Raw genomic sequence first — 22487 nt, 5'->3', positions numbered from 1 at the left:
TTAAGGCTGCCTTTTTTTTTGGGGGGGTAGGGAGGTACCAGGGATTGAACCCAGGAGTGCTTAACCACTGAGTCACATCCATAGCCCTTTTTAGTTTTTACTTCGAGAGAAGGTCTCACTAAATTGCTGAGGCTGGCTTTGAATTTGCAATCTTCCTATTGAGGCTGTTTTTAGTGTCCTAGTAAATTGTGAATATTTGCCTGACATTAACTATGTCATATTTATCAGAGAGTGGTTGCATCATATTTCCTTCATAATAGTCAGGATAGGCCAGGCTATGCGCAGTATAAGCAATCCCAAACACTGCTTAGTTTTCACTCAGGTTGCATGACAGTATGCTGCTGCTCTCTACCACTGTTAGCATTAACATTTCCAGATCCAGACTTATGATACAATCAGACCTAAAACACTTCTGGTTACTGTGGCAGAGCAAACCAAGAGTTCTGGGATGTCTATCCCTGATAATTAAACTCTTGGATTGGAATGGATTCATGTTACTTTGCTTACAATTCATGGGTCAGAATGGGCTGCATGACTGCAATCTGAATGGGCCAGGAAATCCAATCTTGTCCTGTGTTTCAAAGGAGAAGAACTGGCCAGAAATATTCAGCATGACTACTACATAAAAATGAACTGTATTTTATTGAACCTACCCCTTATTCCAGGATATTTATGACATTTCTTATTTATCTTTGTTATAATTGGTGTCTTCATAAATAAATCTTGGCTCAGGAATTTGTTCTCTTTCTTCTTACCAGTGAAATTACTAGATCAAAGTGCATACATATTTTAAAATTCTTGTTCCATGTTAACAAATCTCACTGGAGAAATATTTTATCCATTCACAGCCACATAGTTATCATATATGCTACCCCAGTTCCAAGACACAAAAACTAAGGTCTTTTGAAAACTCCCTGAGAAAGACTCTTTGACCTTCATTGATACCTTATCAATTCAAATTTGAGTGTTTCAGAGCTCCATCCTGTCTGTCAGTTCAAACTTTAAGAGAATATCTTTTTTTCTCTACTCAGGAAAGACAAAATTGTTGGAGGCAAGGTTCTTAGTCACAGTACCTCCCCACCTCCAGACTCTATGGGTCATGCATTGCCTTCTGGAGTGGGATGCTCTAAAGAAGAGGGTGCCAACCTTTGTTCTTTGTGATTGGATCCTCTTGCTTGAAGATTTTGCCTAATTTGGATAAAATGCCTATTGATTTGTTAAACCCATGAAATCACAAGTGACCCCCTCACTTATTTGGGAGCATCCTCAAAATGTTGCCTTGTTTTCCTCATAAACTGAAATGTGGTGCTTGCATTTGTCTTCCTCTCTCTTCCAGTTTGTCTTCACCCACAGCCTACAAAGCTGCCTGAAGAAGCTTCCTGTCTGCAGAGCCCATTATTGGTGATATGTGAATATGCAAAGGCACGGTCTCCTGAGACATAAACACACATGCAGAAATCAGTTTTTGTGATGTTTGCCTATTTATACAAAACTTGCCTGATTTTATTGTGAAGCTAACTAATTCCTCTATCTATTGGAGGCAGCATAATGAATCAGAAATCACTGTGACTGGGGACAGTGCTTGACATAAACAGTAAATGCATGACAGCCCTCAGTATGTGAGATCAATGGGTAAATTAAGTGAGTACGGAACAAGCAAGTCTTGGGGAGCTTAATCACACAGATTTGTTCCAGTGTTGTCTGGGCACCTGTGGACATCAGTTATCAAGGACTGTGAACTGATGGATAAGAACTCTGTCTCCTACCACTGGGGAGTCTTTTTTCTGTTTTCATAGATAAGGAATCCATGAAAATGTTCCTTAAGTTGTAGGTATAAGGAATATGCCTTCATACTAACAAAACTGAATTTGGGTAAAGCTCCTTTTAATTTTTTTCTTTCTAAAGAAGTGTGGGTCTGTATATGATGAGAGAAACCATCTGTATTTAGAAAACACAAAAAAAAAGCATCAAAGAGAACAACAATCAGCCATAACTCTTCTAAGGAGTTTGGTTTTCTGCACATCCTTGAAAATAAATATATATAAAAGTGTGATTATATTGGTATGAAGTTTTACATGTTGCTCGTATCATTTCACATGTCTGAGCTTTTTGTCCTTCTAGAACCTGATTTATTTATTTTTAAAAATATTTATGTTTTAGTTTTTGGTGGAAACAATATCTTTATTTTTTTATTTTTATGTGGTATTTAGGATGGGTATCGAACCCAGCACCCTGCGCATGCCAGGCGAGCGTGCTACCGCTTGAGCCATATCCCCAGACCCTGATTTATTTTTTTCTGAAGTAAAAAGTCCTCTCTCTCTCTCTTCCCAGCCCTTTGGTCAGAAGTAACTACTACAGTGATTTGACACGTATTCATACATATATTTTCTGTGTTTATCCAGATATGAAAAATAAATATATCTGAAGGCATATATCCTGTTTAAAACAATAAACAAAATTATGTTCTATGTATTGTTGATTTTTGTTCACTTAACAATGTACCCACTTCCTCATTCAATAATTACTTTTTTATCGATGCTGTCTCTACGCCAGGCAAGAGGAACCATGATTCCTTCTTAGGACACAGCAAGGCACTCCACCTCATTTTGAAAAATATATAGAGACTATCCCCCAATAATTTATTTAACTATTCACCTACACTTTTAGGTCAGTTCTAATATTTTTTGCTTTGACGAACAACGTTCCTCCCACTTGTCTAACACCGCTAGCCTAGATGACCAAGGGAAGCAGCAATTAATTCAGCAGATGGGTTAATTACCCTCTCATACTATCTACCACCTCTTTTTAAAGATATATAATTTTTAAAATACTAACTGCTATTACATCTAATCAACCCTGCATTAGTTTTGCCCTATTGTTGTTTAAAAATTCAAGTCATTTTATGTTTGTAATGGATATTTTAATGGATTGAGTCAAATAAGATTTGATTTAGAAGTTCCTGGGACCTACCTCTGACCTTCTTCACCCTTCATTGGCAAACCAGTGTGTGAGTTCCTTCTCTCTCTCCTCTGTGCTCCAGAGTGGGAGCTAGCATTGATTTCTATTTCCAACTTCAAAAAAGCATTTTTAAGAAATGTGTGGGGAGATCATATTACTTCACAGCAGCCCAATGTTTAATACTTTGACACGTCCTCAGCTGTGACTTTGAGTCCTTGAGTAATGCAGAGGAAATTTGGAATGGCAGCCCTAACTGTTTCATGTCACTCCTTTTCCAGCAAATCTCTGACCCTTGTCCTGATGCACTTGTCATGGCTTCCTCCTGGCTGTCATAGTCCCCTCACTTATCCCTGCTCCTGCTCCAGCTTCACACCCCCCACCCACACACACACCCATTCTCTCCCTTCAGTTGTGTCGATCAGCTACAGGTTCCAAATGAGCTGGGAGTGCCTGGAGTCATCTCCTTTAACACAGGCTGCTTCCTTGGCTGGGAGTAAATCCCCTTCTCTCCTGAATCCATTTCTCTTAAGAATATTCAAATTCACTACTATACTAAACTAACTCAGCTGGTGTGTTGTAGGGAGAACAGTTTGGTTAATACAAAATGAAACAGAGGTTCTAAAGCCAGTTCAAAATATGTCAAAAAATCTCCGTTGCGATAGTTTAGATCTGGAGTGTCCCCCAAGGGCCCATGTGTTAAAGATGTGTTCCCCCAGAGTGGTGCTATTAGTATACTTCAAGTGGTGGTGTCTGGTGGGAGGTGTTTAGGTGATTGGGGAATACCTTTAAGGGGATATAGGACCTCAACCCCTTCCTCTTCCTTTTCTTTGCTTCTTGGCTATGAGGTGGGTAGCTTTCCTCCACCATGTGCACCCACCAGGACATCCTCCATAACGTTCTGCCACAGACCCACAGCAATAGGGCACACCTATCTGGGACTGAAAATTCTAAAACTATAAGCCAAAATAAACCTTTATTTTTGTTACAGTAACTGAAAACTGACTAATATACCCATTTTGCTAAAATACGAAATACTGAGTAAGTACTTATACTACATACTACATATTTAAACAAAATTACATTCCTTTTGGAATCATCTGATCATTAGGAGGCTGGTTGGACAATGGTTTTAGTATAACACTGATAAGTTATGCTATGTTTTTCCCCCTGTTTCTAGGTTTTTGCATACCTTTTTGGTCTCTTTTTCCTCCTACATGAAACGAGACTACTACTACTACTACTACTACTACTACTACTACTACTACTACTATAGGAATACTACTTCCTATCTCCAGTTGTTTTGAAGGAAAATGTGTGGAAAGAGCATCATCAGTAATGCCTCAACTGGTTCACTCAACTAAGAGTGCTTTACAAATTAGTTGTTACCTGGTAGGGGATCAACAAGGTGTGCCTGATTTCTGTCTGGTAGAAAGAAGGGCTTCTAAGATTATGGTTTTAGCACATACAAAGGACTGGATAGTTTTGTGTCGGACTTTGCAATCTTATTGATAACAAGGTATTCAATAAATTCTACTTCTTGTTGATTGGCAGTGGCAATAAGTGTCTTGTTATGGTTCTAACTCTCAAAACTGCCCCCAAGACATATTAGAGCAGGAGGTGAAGACAGAGGCAGAGGAAGGGAGCTGACAGTGCTGATGCTCAGCTGAAGAGTGATGAGGAGCCAGGCCTGGTGGCACCATCTGGAGAAGGTCAAGTGGCCCTGCAGCAGTGTGTGTCCTGCTCTAACATTTGTTTTCACCAAGTCCCCTCCAATTATAGCCATCCCAGACTCAAAATTGACAAAGAAAATTTTAGTCTGGTGCCTGCAAATGTGAAACTTTCTGATGAAGCTCAGAAAACAAATTATGGTTGATCCCTTGTGGAGCAGGACCCATGTGGCCTCATTCCCTGAATTTCAGCTGTGTTTGGTGACAATGCACAGGTGGTGCTGTCCTTGGGCCATCTCCTACATGCCAGGTGACCCTCTCTGCAGAAGGTAGTGTCTTTCCAGCCTTTGCCCTGCTTCTTTCCAGCATTTCAGCACAGCGGACAGCGGCAAGCTTTCCAGCTGTTGCTTATTTCACCTTCTGTGTGTTTCCACACCGTTCTTTTGGCTCAACACATCTAGAATTTTTAAGACCAGTTCCATAAAAGTCTGAAATTGTTTCGTATTCCTCCAAGATAAAATCTGCAAAAATCCAGCCCCAATTTCACTGAGATAAAATTGAAGTCTACCAAACTGTGTATGTTTAATTTGTACAATTTGTTCAGTTTGACCCATCTATCTCTACTTCACCCCAATCAAGATAACAATTTTCATCACTGCCAAAAGTTTCCTTGAACTTTTTTGAATTCCTCCTTTTATCCATATCTATTTCCAGGCAACCACTGATCTTCTTTCTGATATTATAGATAGGATTTCATTATCCAGACATTCTCTCTCTCTCTCTCTCTCTCTCTCTCTCTCTCTCTCTCTCTATATATATATATATATATATATATATATATATATATATATATAATTGTATGTGAAGTATAAATTGTATACAACTGGAAGCATACAGAATATACTTTTTGTCTATCTTCTTTAAGTTATCATAATTTTTAGATTCATCCATATTATTGCCTGAATGGTGTGTTCTTTTTTATTACTGGGTAGTAGTCCACTGTATGGATATGTCACAAATTATTTATACCCAATAATGGACATTTGGGTTTCATCTAGGGTTTATTATTATTGTTACAAATAAATATTTGCTATGAAATGCATAAATCTTTTTATGGACATGTATTATTCATTTCTTTAGGGTAAATACTTAGTAGTAAAATGACTAGGTCATATGGTAGGCATATGTTTAATGTTTTAAGAGACTACCATTACTGTTTTCCAAAGTGTCTGTATTGTTTTACATTCCCACCAGACCAGAAAACATACAGCAGTATATGAGAATGCTCCATATTCTCACCAACACTTGGTCTAGTGAGTCATTTTTATTTTAGCCATTCTAGTGTATCTATGGTGCTATTTCATTGAGGTTTTAATTTTTTTATTTCCCTAATGACTAAAGATGTTGAACACCTTTTTGTGGAGATGGATATATAGTATGTGTATATAAAGCATTTACCTAAATCTTTTACATTTTTACATGTTTTCTTATTATGTTGAAAATTTTCTCATTTGTTTTGGATAGAAGTTCTTTGTCTCATATGTATGTTGCAAATATTTTTTCCCCAGTCTGTGGCTTGCATTTTCATTATCTTAAGGAAACTTTCCAAGAGTACCTTTCTGTTTTGAAATCCAGTGCATGGACTTTCTTTTGTAGTTCACGTCTTTCATGTTCTGACAATCCAACCCCAAGATCGCAAACATCTTTCCCCTATGATTTCTTCTAGAAATTTATAGTTTTAGGTTTTACATGTAGGTCTGTAATCCATTCTGAGTCAATGTTTATGTATTGTGTGAGTTAATTTTGTGTTTGTTCATTTTTTTCTCACATAGATATTCACATAGTAGATCCAGCACCAGTTACGAGAAAGGTAAGATAGGTTTTGAGGTGTACTACCTTCCTGATTAATATTGTCTGGAGGTATTCTCATTGGTCTTTGTGTTTCAGTAGATATGGTGCAAGGTGGCTGGTCATTACACCCCAGGAAAAAATTTGATCTAACACCTCTTTTGTTTTAGATGGCATTACTCCTAATGCAGCTTTGTTTCAGATTGCTTGCTTTTGTTGATTATTATTATTTTTTGTCAGCTACATCACCCAGTTTAGAGTCAACTAAAACCTCTACATTTTCCTCGTATGTGCTACTCTTTGGTCACATCATCTCTGTATCAGTTGAGTTTTGCAGTTCAAGTCCATGATTTTATCATTTTTGAGCATTATATTTTCTCTGACTTGCTTTGGCTCATGCTTCCAATCCATTAATTCTAATTTTGTTGGGCAGCACCATTTCGTGCCATTCATAATTTCCATATGCAAGGCCTAGTTCATCCATGGCAGGGTCACCTGCCAGTCACAGAGAGTCCATAATGTTCCAAAAAAATGACTCATTCAATCTCTCTCCACTCAGTCTCTGCCTTTCAGGAACCGAGAGGGCACAGATGAGTAAGTGCAAGCCCTCAGCTCAAGTGCTCCTTATCTAGGGAGGGAGGTGGGAGTGAAGTCAGTCATTGCAATAGGATGTGGGCTGTGTCATCAGAGAGAACTGTTTGGGAGGCACAGAGGAGAAACAGCTTATCACTAAGGGATGGCAAAAAGGTCAGAGAAGACTGCCATGTATTTGCTGCTGCCCTAATTCCCTCCCCTCTTTTATGGTAATACTCACTTTGGAGGATAGCTCTCTATTTCTATCCAAGCCATCAACCCAAAGAGCATTACCCCATCAGTAGATTCCAAACCCCAGGCTGCCAGCCTCAGCATAGAGCAGACATAGAAGGCAAATAAAACCCAAAAGAAACGTGTGTGTGTGTGTGTGTGTGTGTGTGTGTTCTTTTTTCCTCTCCATTTCTCCTCATTTAAGTCATCTTTGTGCTCATTACTTTAGAGGAAGCACATGCCCCATCAGAAAATAGAACTACCCTAGAAGCCTCATTGGATTTATATTTGCACTTAGAAGAGGGTTCCTGAGAGTAATTAATTAGAGTTGAAGAAACATGAAAGGAGAAGGATTTTGCCCAGACTAAAAATAGACTATCCCATGCTGGGAAAGAGGAGCAAGCTTGTGAGCAGTCCCAGGAGTGGAGAGGAATGCTCTTGATTGCTGGCAGCCGTGCTGCGGAAAGACCCCCAGAAGGGGTCACATTCAAGAAAAGTTCCCAGTACAAGTATCGCTGACAGCTACCTAACCTGAGAGTCAAGAGGACATGGTGACAGATTTCATCATGACCCGCCCCCACCATGGGCACTGATGTCTAAGGATCAAATTGCTTCCCCCAACCCAATCCCTTGGCAAGACTCAGAGATTGTGTGAGGTCCCAGGAAGGACTGAGTTTATTTTTTCTGTAACCCAGAAGAATGGGGACTTGAACGAGAAAAACAGAGTCATGGAGTATAAAGCAAGTTCTAGTTCTTCAGCTCCTTAGTTCATGAGCTGAAATGTGCACTCATCACTCACCCAAGGATATTTAAATTTCTTTCTCCTGCCCCTATTCCACACACCTCCTTTCTTTGCAGATGGATTCTAAGAAAAGGTGAACAGAATATCACTTTATCTTGGTGCTCCATCTAACTCATAATATGTCTAAAACTCTCTCTGACCTATACAGCAATGTTCCCAATAAAGTATTGTTAGACAAAGTCCAATGTTAGAGAGAGGTTGATCCTGCCTCCCGCTCCCTCACCTTGACCCCAACAGTCACAAAAGTATCAGGTATCCAAAGAAAATTTAGGTGACTGAGATAGAAATTAAAGTCTTTATTCATTTGAAACACATCAGAGAGTACTTAAAGGTCAAGTAGCCCCCAGATTAAAGTAAGGTCAAGATTTTTATAGGATGGAAGACTGGATGTATGAACTTGTGCCTTTGATTTAGGAAGTGGTTTTCAACTTCAATCAAAGTTCTTGATGAGACGTTGTTCTTGTTTTTGTGCAATTGGTTCAAGGTCATTGGTCCATCTCAGGACCATCAGAGTAGTATTTTTCGAGAATTATTTTTGCAAGCCTTGCAGTTTACCTTCTAGTCAAAGTTTACGATGTAGGTAATGTAGATAGCAGAAAAGAAAGAAAAGGGGGCTGGGTTAGAAGGCAAGGGGGATGTTTGGCCTTCCATCATGTGGATTTCAGTCTTTATCTACAACAGGATCACTGATTGTATCACAAATGAAAATGTGTGAGCAAGAGCACATGGGAAACTATCCCTTCTGTTTAGAGCACCCCAGCCAGAGTTCTTGAACATCGTCACTGCGGGTCCTTCTATACGCCCTGAGTTCTACCTGCTCCTCTCTCCCGATCAGGCATATGATCACCTTTTGTGGCCATCTTTTTGGAGGGGGGCTGATGGGTCATGCTCACCTCCATAAACCCCAGGGACTGGTATAAAGATCCCAAGACTTTTGATCCCTGCCTGGCCCCACCTTTCCCTATCAATCTTTTTCATCTTTCCTGACTTGTCTTCCTGATAAGTTTGGTCACTACCCTGTCCTGCTATGTGAACCTCACCAGCTTCTCCTCTGTCACTCAAGCCATCTTCTATTTGACCCAGCTGGGCTATCCAAGGCCAAGTTTCTTCTTCTGGCCCTCTAAGCTCCCAGGTCCTTTACTTCTACCAGCTCTCTCTCTCTCTCTCTCTCTCTCTCTCTCTCTCTCTCTCTCTCTCTCTCTCTGTCTCTTTGTTCTTCTTGAGCATTATCTCTCAAAGGTGTGGCAGTTCCCTTTGGAAAATCCCAGCAGGTGTCTGGCAGATGTCCACGTTAGCTTGGCCAGTTGTTTCTGCTGATACAGAAAGGTAGCCACGGAGATGCCATAGGAACCTCAGGTGTTGAACTTGGAAATTCCTCCAACCCACAGGACATCAGGCCCTGCCATCTGCTGGAAAAAGGAAACACCCCCACATTTTCCCAAACAGAGGTCTGACAACAGTCTCCTTGTCCTTAGTTTGAGCAGTTTATCTTTTGGGAAAAGAGGATACATTTTGGATACATTTCCCTCAAAACAGTCTGTCTGCTATTACACGGATGAGGAATTTTAATGACCGCACAGTTTCTCCGGTGCACTGTCCCTTCCTCCTGGGCCAGGAGGGCAAGGTCCCAGTTAGCACACAGAATGAATTTTTAAAAGCCTCCCTTCTGAGAAGACATACTGCTAAAGTTCCCCACTTTGGACAGTTGAATTAAAGAACAGACCCCTCAGGGGAAAAGCCTTCGTGGGTGAAGCTCAGCTGAGATTTCCACCTGCTCAATCCCTGGCTGGCCCTTTTGTGTCTATACAAAATGCAGAATCTTACAACAACCCTGTGGGAGACAAAGCTGAAGCTCCTCTTGCTCCACTTCACAAAGGAAACAATTTCAAAGAATTTGTAGATATATATTTTAAACTCTTGCTGAGATGTCTGTGGAAGTTCTTTGTACAGGTGCCCAAGGGACTGTGGCTCTATGGGCCTCAACAGCTGTAAACCAGTCCAGGAAGTGAAAGACTTGGAAGGAGGGCTGGGGATGTGGCTCAAGCGGTAGCGCGCTCGCCTGGCATGCATGCAGCCCGGGTTTGATCCTCAGCACCACATACAAACAAAGATGTTGTGTCCACCGAAAACTAAAAAAATAAATATTAAAATTCTGTCTCTTTCTCTCTCTCTCTCTCTCTCTCTCTCTCTCTCTCTTTCTCTTTAAAAAAAAAAGACTTGGAAGGATAGGAGGTTTAGAGTTTGGGCAGTTATGCCAAGTTTCTAGGATGTAACCATGATGTTGAACCATATGAAATAACCAATTTTGTACATGAAAACATAGAGTAGCAGAAGTTTCATATGGTTCAATCCAAACAAATATGGGTGAAAGTAAGATTGAGATTTAAACTCAGTTTCAGCCCCCACCCCCCACAAAACTTGCTAATATAGTTCTGTTCTCCTAAAAATAAAAAAGGCCTAGCTAGTTTTCTTTTTAAAACTAGCATTTTTTTGTGCTCACCTCACTGAGCTGTTCATTTGCTTTGGAAAAATGGATCTGCTTCTGCCTTAATTACTAAAACTTACCTTTGAGCTTTTTCCTCCTTACCTTTGAGCTTTTTCCTCCTCGGGTGGGTAAAAAACCATAACATTGTGTATGCCATTTAGCCCATGATTGAAATCTGGGAGCTATCACTCCTAAATGAGAGTCAGAAATGAAATTTAAAGACCATTTTTAACAGAATATTACAAATAATTACTTTTAAATGGCAGCAAAATTTATCATTGGTGTCTGAGCTCCCGTTAGTGCATATACTTTTGACTAATACCCTGCTAAGTTGATGCTTGCATTTGCTGGAATATTGCACTAACAGGAGGCAAGGCATCCTCATGACCAGATACTAAATGAAAGTCATCCCAAAGAATTAGCATAATATCCTTTATACCTTATAATTTTATGGACTGACGCAAGCAGCTTCTGCCCATCAAAGGCTTTATAAATGGCATGGAAAATAAATACCCCGTGGCTGGCATCTATTAACAAGATGAACATCCTGGGCACACTATTTCATAACTCCCACTGGCTTCCAGAAGTATAATTAGGGTTGAATTTTTCATGAACATCGACATCATTTTCTTTGTCCACTCTGCTATGCTTTGTGTTTGGCTGTTTCCAGCACTCTGCTCAGAAAAAGAGAAATGGAAAGAGAGTCCTATTCTCAACTAGACGCAAATTGGGGCTGACTCTAAGGATAGCCCCAGGCTCCTCCATGGAGCTGGGAGGCCTCTTCGAGATAGAGGTAGAACTCTTCCTGCCTAATTCTGCATACTCCTGGCTCATGCTGGGGTTGGAGGAAGATTCAGCATCTGGAGCTAAGTCTCCCTTGAAGAACTCTCAGGTTTTGGAAGTAGGAAAAAAAAAAGAAAAAGAAAAAGTATATATATGGTTTTCATGTTTAGTCCTAAGTAGATCTACTTATTCCACAATTTTTAAGTCACTTTTCATGGTCTCCTACTACCAAAGGAAGAAAGTTCAAGTTCCCAGCACAGCACGAGAGGGCTTCCAGGTCTGCCCCTGCGTAATCTCCATCTCCATTTCCTGCCTCTCCCCTAATAGGATTCCACTTCCTGCCATGTTACATTTCTTACAGTTCTTTGGTTGTGTCTGTCTTTTATGTGATCAAAACAAAATTTCCCCTGAATTCTCACCTGGCTAAAAGGTGCTTTTCAAAAGTTAGGCCAAGTTCTGATAAAATAAGCATGTCTCAACTCAAAGACCAGTTTCTTTTTTAATGGGGAAATACTGAAGATGGGCCCATTGAAGATGGGAACAAGGCGAGGAATTAGCTATTGCCACTAGTCTTAAGCATCAGAAAGATAAAATCTAAAAATAAATTTTAAAAGAAATGTGCAAATGTTAATGTTTAAAACTCTAAAATAGACCTGAAAGTCCAAAAGGTAGACCTAATCTAAGGAAAGATATGAAATATTCTTGCACAGGGAGACCGAATCAGAAATTTCAACACTTCTCTATTTAAAGAATTAATGTGATCCCTATAAAAGCACAAAAAGATTTTCTACTTGAAACTTGACATGATGAATATGAAATTCTTGTAGAGAAAAAAAAAGAAGAAAAAATTGGCTAGAAAAACCCTGAAAAGAGGAAAAATACTGGGAATCCAGGGCCAGCCTTACTATATATTGACATACTAAACTCCTCGATAATTAAACTAATATTGTATTGATGCTTGAACACAGAAAGACCTCTGAAGCAAAAGTAAAACCACTCAAAGTAGACCCAATAATATGTCAATCCAGAGCACGGGAAACGTTTCTCAAATCCCTGGGGGAAATGAGATGTTTATCAGTATTTATCATCAGTTTAGATTTGAATACATAAATGGATTGAAAAAATATGGAAAAATAGTCTGTATAACAGTAATATCAAAAATGATAAAATTTTAGTTGTGTCTTTTATTTAATCCCCAAACACAGTTTTTCTTAAATTCCTACTTGAACTAAAATCACTCCTTCAAAAGTCAGGTCATGTTCTGATAAAATAGATATGCCTCAACTCAAAGGCCAGCTTTGAATTTTGGAATAGATTTAACAAAAGGAGTTCAAGACATCTACCCTGGAAACTGTAAAATATTGTTGAAAGGTATCAAAAAGATCTAAGTAAACGGGGGAAAAAATTCCATGACCATAGATAGGAAGAGTTACTTGTTAAGATAATAATATAGGAACACCCCTTCTTCTCTAAAAATAATAAATAAATGAAAAAATTTCAGGACTTAGCAACTGATCATTTTTTTTAATTGATTCTGACAAGTTTAAAATTGAGTGGTGTGATAAAAATCCTATATCATCCAGCCCATCTATTTTCCATTCTTGTATTGAAGAAACTGAGATGGGGCAACTTATAAAGAAAAGAGGTTTATTTAGTTCTCAGGTTTAGAGATGGAAAGTTTAAGATTGGGTGTTTCCATCAATTCAGCCTCTAGTGAGGGCTCCATTTGTTGTGTCATTTGATAGACATCATTAGGGCTGGGAGCGTGTGTCAAAGTGAGAATCACATAATGATATAAGAAGTCAGAGTGGGGAGGGGCCAGGCTTACTGCTATATGATGACTCACTTTTGCAAAAACCAACCCAAGACTTTGAGAACTACCTTAGGTCTTTATGAGGGTAATACCATCAATGACCCAACAACCCCAGGCTCAACCCTGAAAATTAAAGGTACCACCTCACTGGGCATATCATCATCACACTGGGGCCCAAGCTTCCAACATATGAACCATGGGCAACACCCCCAAACCGTATCCAACCACAGTACCACCTGCTAGTCAGTAGCCACCTCAGTTATTAGATGGGCTATCATGGTATCACAGTGCTTATGTTGAAGCAACCTTTACTTTACTTAGTAATGACCACAAAGCTCAAACTGTTATTAAAGTATATTGTTATAGTTTTAATATTTTATTATTGGTTGTTGTTGTTAATCTCTTTCTGTGCCCAACTTATAAATCAAACTTTATCATAGGTAGGTATGGATAGGGAGAAAAAGCACAGTATATATATATATATATATATATATATATATATATATATATATATATATATATATATATGGTTTGGTACTATCTGTGGCTTCAGGCATCCTTTGAGGGGGATCTTAAAACACATCCCCTGAGGATAAGGAGGGACTACTGTTCTCCTCAAATTGATCAACAGATTCAATGCAACCCCTATCAAATTTGTGACTGGGTTTTTTTGAAGAAATTTTCTAAAATTTATATGGAAATTCAAAGGACCCAGAATTGGCAATGCAGTCTGGAAAAAGAAAACATGTTTTTTAAATATGTAAAGCATCTATGTAACTCAAAGTGAAAGCTACATGAAAAACTGCTTAGAAAATTCTCCCTTCCATCCACATGACCTCAACCTCTTTCTCCCCTTCCTTATAGGTAACCGCTTTTTATTAGCCTCTGACCTTTCCTTTCAGTTATTTCTTTTTAGAGAAATGATCAAAAATTGCATGTATTTTCATTTCCCCCTCTTTCTTATAGTGAAAGGCAGCACAATATGTTTCCTGCTTCACTAACCAGTGCACATTCTGCAAAGAGGAGTGTCATTGGAGATGGAAATGTCCCTGATGCTTCCAAGAGAAGTCACGTATGGTCAGCAAGACCCTGACCCATCCCAGCAGATGGCACCCCTGGTAGAGGAAAGCTAAAGGAGCTAAGAGGGTTCACATACGTCCCCAGGAGTGATCCCTGAGAAATCTCAGCTCTCAAGAGCAGATTGGAACAAGGTCAGTTTTGACCAACTTGGTCTTTAACACCTGGCAGGAGAGTTACAGCCTAAGCACAGTCCTATAAGGACATATAAAAGGAAAAAACAAAGTGGTTGTTTTTTTTATGTAATTTAAAACATTTCCTGCTTGAATTTGCCTTTCTGCTGAACATTTTTTGTGGCAATCACACCATATTAGTACACAGAGATTGACTTCATTCTCTCTTTCGGCTGCCTGATGTGAAATTCTCTCTTACCCATGTGAAGTTGTATTTGATTAACTGTGCTTTGATCCTCTATTGCATTAGTATCTCTTTTATAATCTTGATTTTCTTCAGGTGTTTTGTGAATTTGGATTTTGTGTTCACTTCTGCATTAGGGTCTTCCTGAAAGCCTCTCTGTGCACATGATATTATTTACCATGGACAACATGCAGTTGTGTGGGGAACATCCAGATTTCTGGATGTGAGGTTGCTGTTTTCTTAATGGATTAATAGCCGTGGAGGGTACTGCTGTTTCTTGATAATTAGTGTCTATACTCACGACTCCTTTGCTATATTTTTCTTGGCATGGGAAGAGAGGCTGCTTCTCCTGCCGTATTCCAACCAGAACCCCTTCAGGCATCTCTACCTACCTTTTCAAATGGGAAGCTGCCCCTGCCTCTTCTTTCTGAGAGGCCTCCTTCTCTTGCCTCCTGATTTTCAGGCATCCCTCGTGATTTCCATCAAAAGCACCTCTCTTGCTTTTCAAAATAGCTATGAATTTTTAGAAGATATAGTTTTGTAATTTTCTAGAGTTATATATTAGAAATAGCAAATGCATATGGTTCTCTTAATCCAAGATATATACTTTTCAAAAAGTATACCTGGATAATTAGACAATGTCCTTAGTTCCCAGAGAAGAGATATGGATTGCAAATTTAGGATCTGGACTATTTCCCATTAATGACCCTAAGACTGAAAGGAAGGACTCTAGAAGTCAAGATGTTCTTGAATCCCTTTTCTGCCAAGGGTTCATCTATTACCCATTGTTATAAAAATGATTTGGTCACCATTTGGTGATGCTACTGTTTTCTGGAAAGCATTCAGAAGCCTAGGGCTCAGAAGCTAAATCAATCGCATCGATTGTAAGATGATAAATGATTCTGAGGCACCCGCCGTATACCTGATAATTGCAACTTTATCAAAGGAGGACATCTTTAAACAAGCTTTAATAAAAAATGTTGGATACTTTGCAGATAAAGTCTTGAGAATGACAAGTGGGAAGCGGTCACTATTTTGGAAAGAGATTGAATTAATTTGCAAACCAATAGGGAGCTATGTGAAACAGTAGAAATTATACATGAAAAGTAGAAGGGGTGACAAAAATATTCGCACTCCTCTGCATCCCCCAGCTCCTATGAGAAGAATCAGGGCACAGCATCCCCCTCTCTGTGGGATCCTCTTGCCTATTTCCTAATCCTACAGAGGGTAAGAGAGGAAATCTTAGCTCTAAGGAATTCTTGACTTAGTTCCTACTGGTGTTGGGGACTGTGGGGGAGCCCCAGAGACCTAATGTCCCCAACTCTGCCATTCTGGCTTTATCCCAGGTGGTGCTCCACAGTGTCTTAGGGATTGGAAAAGTTGCCATATAAAGGTACTTCTTTTATCTGGATAATCAATTTTCCTCGAAAACTTTTAAGAGAAAATACTAGATTTGTATGTAAGGAAACAGACACATTATGAAGTAGAAGGCAATATCAACAGTCATTTTTAAAATCAAATATGAGATGTCCAAGAAATATTGGAATTGTAGAAATTGGATTTAGGCTGTATTCTCTATACCTTTTTTAGTGCTTATTTCATTCTCCTCTTACCTTTCTTTCATGAAGCTTTCCCTAGAAGAGTTTGGCAAGCGATTACTCATAGGAGCAGTTACTATAGATAGGCGTGCTCTATACCCAACACACCTCTCCCCCGCAGCTTGCCTTCCTGACTTACAACTGCAGGAAAGCTACACATATTTCTCAGACTTGTTTGCAGCTAGGGTTTGTTCCTAGGTTCTGTGAATGAAGCTAAGGTACCTATTTGAGACTATCTGAAACCAAGGATCAAAATGATCTGCCTGGTCCTTTCTTTGTCTGTGACCTGTGGCACAGCGTCATGGTGTTTATCCGCTTGATTAAGAACCTTGTATCGCCTCTACTAAGACAGAGGAAAGAATTTGGATGAAGATCCACCTCCCAGTCTGGCACCAAAATCCTATTATGGCTAACCCCTGCCTAGCATCCTGAGATGATTCTTTTATGATTAAAGGAAATACCCTAAGTCTATTCACTTGGAACTATGCAGGCTCTGAGTGTTTTCAGGATGCAGGAGAGAGATTATGAGGGTCTTAATCAGCAATGGACTTCAGATGGAAAAAAAAAATGAATAGATTCCCAAGGTGGTTCAGGGGACAGAATCAGCTGAGCATGAGGACAAAGAAATTAAGGGGCCAGTGGGCTGACACCAGGGATTTCTGGCCTGGCCAATTCCCAAGTCAGATGATACAAGAAGAGGAACAAGTTTACAGGAAGGTGATGAAACATACACTAGAAATGCTTAATTGGATTTTCTGAAGAAAACCTCAAAATGAAGATACCTAGTAGACCAGTGAAATACAGACCTAGAACTTGGGAAATGTGTTTGGGTCTTTGAAAGCGAATTAGAGAATTATAAGCACATGCAAATTGAAACTGTGAATGGATAAGTAAAAGACCTAGTGGGATTTTAGTTGTTCATGTCCCATATTCATTAGAGGTGAACAGTACTCGCTGTGTGTTTTTAGGACTCTGAGCTGTGCTAACTGCTCAACTATATATATATATATATATATATATATATATATATATATATATATATATATATATATATATATATTTAAGGAACGAACACATGGTTGCAGAATTTAGGCAGCATCTAAGTAGGAGGCTTTTTCAGCAAAAACGTCTCATAAAATTTAAGTTTCCAAAGCACTAGGACCAGAACCTGAAAAGAGCAAAGAAAAGAAATGGTGTTGCCAGGCACTTCTCCATGCAGTTTTAATGTATTCTGTGGGTAAATAATGCTCAGGTCAGAGGAAGAGGGTGAGCATCTATAGACAAAGTTCAGCCTTAGGCTGTGCGTGCTTTCCAACAAGCCCGCCATCATTCCTCAGAGACCATCAATTGATTAATCAAGCAGTCAATCACTTAGTTGGTCAAACCCTCTTTGAACTCAGAGTCAGGTGCGTGTCTACACAGAATAAGACCAGTCCAAGAAGTGGGGAAATGGCATCTGGGGTTCACTGACTCCTCCTCCTTCTCTATGACCTGACTCCTGCAGGAGCCAGTCAAATGCAACAGAAGGTTTCTAAGCCCAGAATTAGACAGTCATGGGGGACTTTGTATTCTCCCCTCCCTGCAGGTGACCTTAGCTGATATGAACCCCTCCAAAGGAGCCATCTAAGCTAAGAGTTCCCTTGCTATACAAATGCATCTCACACAGGCTCCCAAACAGCACCCTCCTCCCAGGGACCACATTGATGCCCTCCCCCAAGCCTGCCCCCACTTCTGTTCATGGTGAAATTCTGAAGACGCAACAATGAACCATAGCAGTCAGCAAGTTGGGATTGTTAAAACGGTTATTTTATTTTCATTTTTTATTATAGAAAATTTCAAACATATGAAAGTAGAGAAGATAGCATAACAAATCCTCATTGCTTATTTTAAATCAAATTTGGGAGCTCTTGATCACTTCATTAGTAAACCATTCAGTACAATCTCTAAAGCATGAGGATTCTTATGTTAGCAGGCTAACCACAATGCCATTATCACATTGAAAAATGCTCAAAAGTGGTCTTATATCATGAAATATTATTTTTGGTTATTTTACTAATTGATGCCTTTGTACCAAACAAGGATAGCATTTCCATCTATTTTCTCTTCCCACCCTGGCTTGGAATTAGCTGGTTGTTGCGTGAGATGAAGTACCTCCACTCCCAGCAAGGAGTGGGATCCTCATTTATATCCTTCCCCGTGCAATACTGGCCAAGAGGCATCCTCTATTCCCTTATGTGAGGTTGTTTATTACATTTAAGGGAAATTTTGAGCTGTTTCATAGCTCTCACGCTGGATGGAAAATGATTATAACAAATTTGAAATTCCAGCCCTGCCTTCGAGATACCTCCAGGGTATTCATTATTGTATTTTCACTGTGGATTGTAAACACTGGGTCCTTTACTTAAAAGGTACCCTTGGGTTTTGTTTTTGCCAACATCCCCCAAACTAATTCCATGAAATACAAAACCAACATGATTTAGAACAGCCTGTTAGAAAATGCTTCCTGCTATCCGGCTGGTGAGGCAGCTAAATAAGAAAAACTCCATCCAGTGGCCTCATTCATTTAATTGCAGCATATATTAGATATTGAGAACGAGTATCTGGCCCTGCACTTTCAGTACTTCACAGTCTAGTCACCAATTTGTTACCAATTTTTTACTTTGAAGACTGGATCCTTTTTTTTTCTCATTATGGAACCAATAATAAGACCCAGCACCGACTGACTTGGACAATAATAGAAGAAGTGGGAGGTAAATTCACAGGTCAGCTTCCTACCCTTTAGGGTCAGGAGGTTGTAGATAGAGGGGGAAAGACATGGGCGGGGGGAGGATAGGCTAATTAAGGGGAGGAATATCCATGCTTTCTTTTTTAAAATATTTTTTTTAGTTGTAGATGGGCACAATACCTTTATTTTATTGTTATGTGCTGCTGAGGATGGAACCCACAGCCTTCCATGTGAAGTGAGCACTCTACCCATGCTTGTTATTAGAAGGAAGTTACAGGTGAGTCCAGGCTCACTCTGGCACTACTCAAATCCAGGTGGTTATAGTCAGCTCACTTGAAGAGGAGTTTCTGACCTTCAGACATCCTGTCCTCAAAGGATAGCAAGATTTGGTGTGGTAAAAGTTCAGCTAGAACACCCTGGCGCTAGAAGACCAGGGCAGGGGAACGAATCCTCCCTTTTTATTTTTATTCCATATTATTGAGAAGTGCTGGAGGGTGACCTTATGTCTTCTATAACTTCTTCAAGCTGAACTCAGGTGCCGTCAAAAGGCACTTTAGAGGAATGAAAGCTTTTCCTAGCTAATCTTAAATAGAGTGGGCTGTCACACAGTCCTAGGCCTCACTATCCATACCCCTGAGAAACTATCATTTCTAACTTGATGGCTTCCAATGAGACCAGACCACTGAAGATGTAAGGACCAAAGAGCAAGAGGAGAAGGCTGGCTATTAGGGGATTCAAAGGAGCAAAAAACAGGTGCTGTTTGGTGGGGCCTCTTTAACCATGTTTTAAAATATTTCAGTACCACTTCTATTACAGGTCCTAGGTCCCAGGATCTGGTCACTGCTTTGCAGACATGGAAACCTTTGCAGAGAATGGCTTCAGATAACCCAAAAGTACAAAGACCGAGGTGGACAACAGGAAGTCAGTTTATATAACAAAAATAAGAACAAATTAGAGTGGATTGAGTTCCTTGCTTTTGTAATTATGTCAGGGTATATCCTGGTGTTGTATATAACTAAAAAGACTAAGATTTAAAAAAATAAAGAAATAAGAACATTCAGTAACTAGACTATTCACATTATATATATATATATATATATATATATATATATTTTTACTCTATAGGCAGAACTATACAAGAAGCCGAATATTTATCAGAGAATGCTTGTCAAAGTAACATAATGGCTCTATTCTAAGACAGGCTGAGCAGTACATTTCAGAAGAGTTAGTGGGACTGGAAATTTGGACCTCTCATGGCTGGCAAGATTTTTTGCTTTTTCACTGTTGACCCAGATTGTGCCCTGCTTCAAAGCTCATCTCATTCTGTTCCTCTTTGCTCTGATCCTTTATTAGTATGTGAAGTCAGACAGCAATCATATTTTTTTTTAACTTCTAAATGTGGGATAGGGAAGTAGACCAGGGAACTCACTTTACTGAGAATCAACCTCTTAGTTATTACAGAGATTTGTCAACATAAGTGAGAGTATTTATTTAATGACTTCTCTTGCTGAAGGCAAGTGACTTCCAGAAGTCACATTAGACTCAGAGTGCCTGGTAGGCACTAAAGGTGCAAGAAGTCTGAGCCCATTGGTACCAACAATTACTCCATTCTTAGTGGGGAGGTCCTTCTCTCCCCAAAATGACTCATAAAGTGAAAAGGGCTGAAAAAGACTTAAAACACATATATTATCTGATAATCAAGATGGTTAAATAAGAATAGTGATCAGAAATAATGACAAAGCTTTCTGTACCTTACAGACCATCAAGATAATATTAATCTTTGGCCACAAAGATTATCAACAAAGTGACCTCACTATGAGGTTGAACAGGTACTAGGCTTGTGTCCTCAGAAGTACTTTGTATATAAGACTGTGGTGGCTTCTGTGCAAGGCTGTGTTCTGATGCAGTTTTTTAAATAGTGAGTATCAGCCAATCACCCATAAGGACCCTTATGTACATGTCAAGTACATTTTGATTATTTTTTTCACCCTTATCTTAGTACCTTTGTTTTTGGTTATATTTCCCTGCTGGGTGTTCAAGATCAATCAGATGTCCCCTATGTTGGTCAAAAATTAATCTTTTTTTCTTCATTCTGCTAAGATTAGCCAAAAGTCCTCAGGGATTTGTTATATGACCTTGGGAAAAAACTCTTGACTCATCCAGTCTTTTCCCTCAACCAATTGTACCATCTGCGGGAAAGGGTTACCGTCTTGTAGACCACAAGGCCTTGCATGGAATCACTGGGGTCATTCCCCTCTCCAATGACTCTCCAGTGCAGAATGTGCATTGATTAGTTCCTATGCATTAGGGTCCTTGTGATTTCCCTTATCAGGAGATCAGGTGACTCACAGAGTTGCAGAGTTCTTTTGGAGAGGTCCCATGATCCCCTGGGTCCTGCTGATACAGGAGGGCAAGGACCAAAATATTCACTGTCTTCATAGCCCTTTTATCTTCCTTAGCTTTGGTCTCCAACTCTTGGTTGTTGAATTCTCAGAAAGCCAGTTGCACCAATCTTCTTACTGTTTTTCAGATATCAGGGATACCTTAAGATATAAAATGAGGACCGACCCTCCTGAGGCAGGCAATTGATTTGGAATGAGGTTGCTGTCTGTTGTCCTGTCACTGACCCTTAAGGTCAGAGGAGCCGTCACAGTGACCCCAAACAAAAAGGATCACTAGGCAATGCTGAGCTGATGTGGATCTGGGGCAAACAGTCTGGGCCTCTCAGAACACACACTGAGCCCGGATCGGCTGAATTCAAGCTCCCGTTCGCCTGCTTCCCGCAGACAAACAGCTGTGACTCAGCACTAATCCATCCGGCTGAAACAACTGGTCAGCCCTTCTGATCCTACAGAGGTAAATGCCTACCAAGCCTTCATAGGTAGTGGCCACAGGTTTGAAACGGGGCTTGGGAGAGACAGTAAGGACCCACCCGTTGCATTGGTCACCCGGCAAAGGGAAACGAACTGTCGCCATTTGCAAGAGATACCACCATGGCAGAGAACTGACGTCATCAGACTGCGGCGGAGGAGATAACTTCATTGAAACCTGCGACTACAGGTGTGTAATTCCCTAGCCTTCCCTCTCCACACATCTGGGAAACCTTAAGGGACCCTCCCAGCTCTCCCGTGAGCGCAATAGCCAGACCGAGGGAATCAGAGGTGGCTCGGGACCTGCGGCGCAGAACTACCGCTCCCACCAGTGCTGACAGCTGAGGTCTCTTGCACCAGCTACCGGGGGCATGGCTACCGGAGGCCAAGTAAAATTCGCTGAGGATTCTCAGCCCCAAGCTCTACAAACTTAGGGTCTGAGGGAATGGCAAACTGGGAGAGTGTGCCCAGTCGTTCATGAAAAGAGGCCTCCTGGGAGCAGCAGACCTGGTGTGTAGCCAGTATTGTGGTGAGCGGCACCCGTGAGAGGGGCCTGGCTAGAGGAAAAGTGGGAAGTGACTAGACACAAGAGGAGGCCCTAGGCACTCAGGATTGGAGACTCGCCCAGTCTGGGAGGAGCTGCTGCACAGTGATTGGTTCCCGCATATTGACAGGAGAAACTTGGCCTGGTGGGCACAGC

The sequence above is a fragment of the Spermophilus citellus genome (assembly GCF_964194105.1).
Source record: "Spermophilus citellus genome assembly, chromosome: 3".
NCBI lineage: Eukaryota > Metazoa > Chordata > Mammalia > Rodentia > Sciuridae > Spermophilus > Spermophilus citellus.
Note: the sequence above shows the minus strand (reverse complement) of the source record.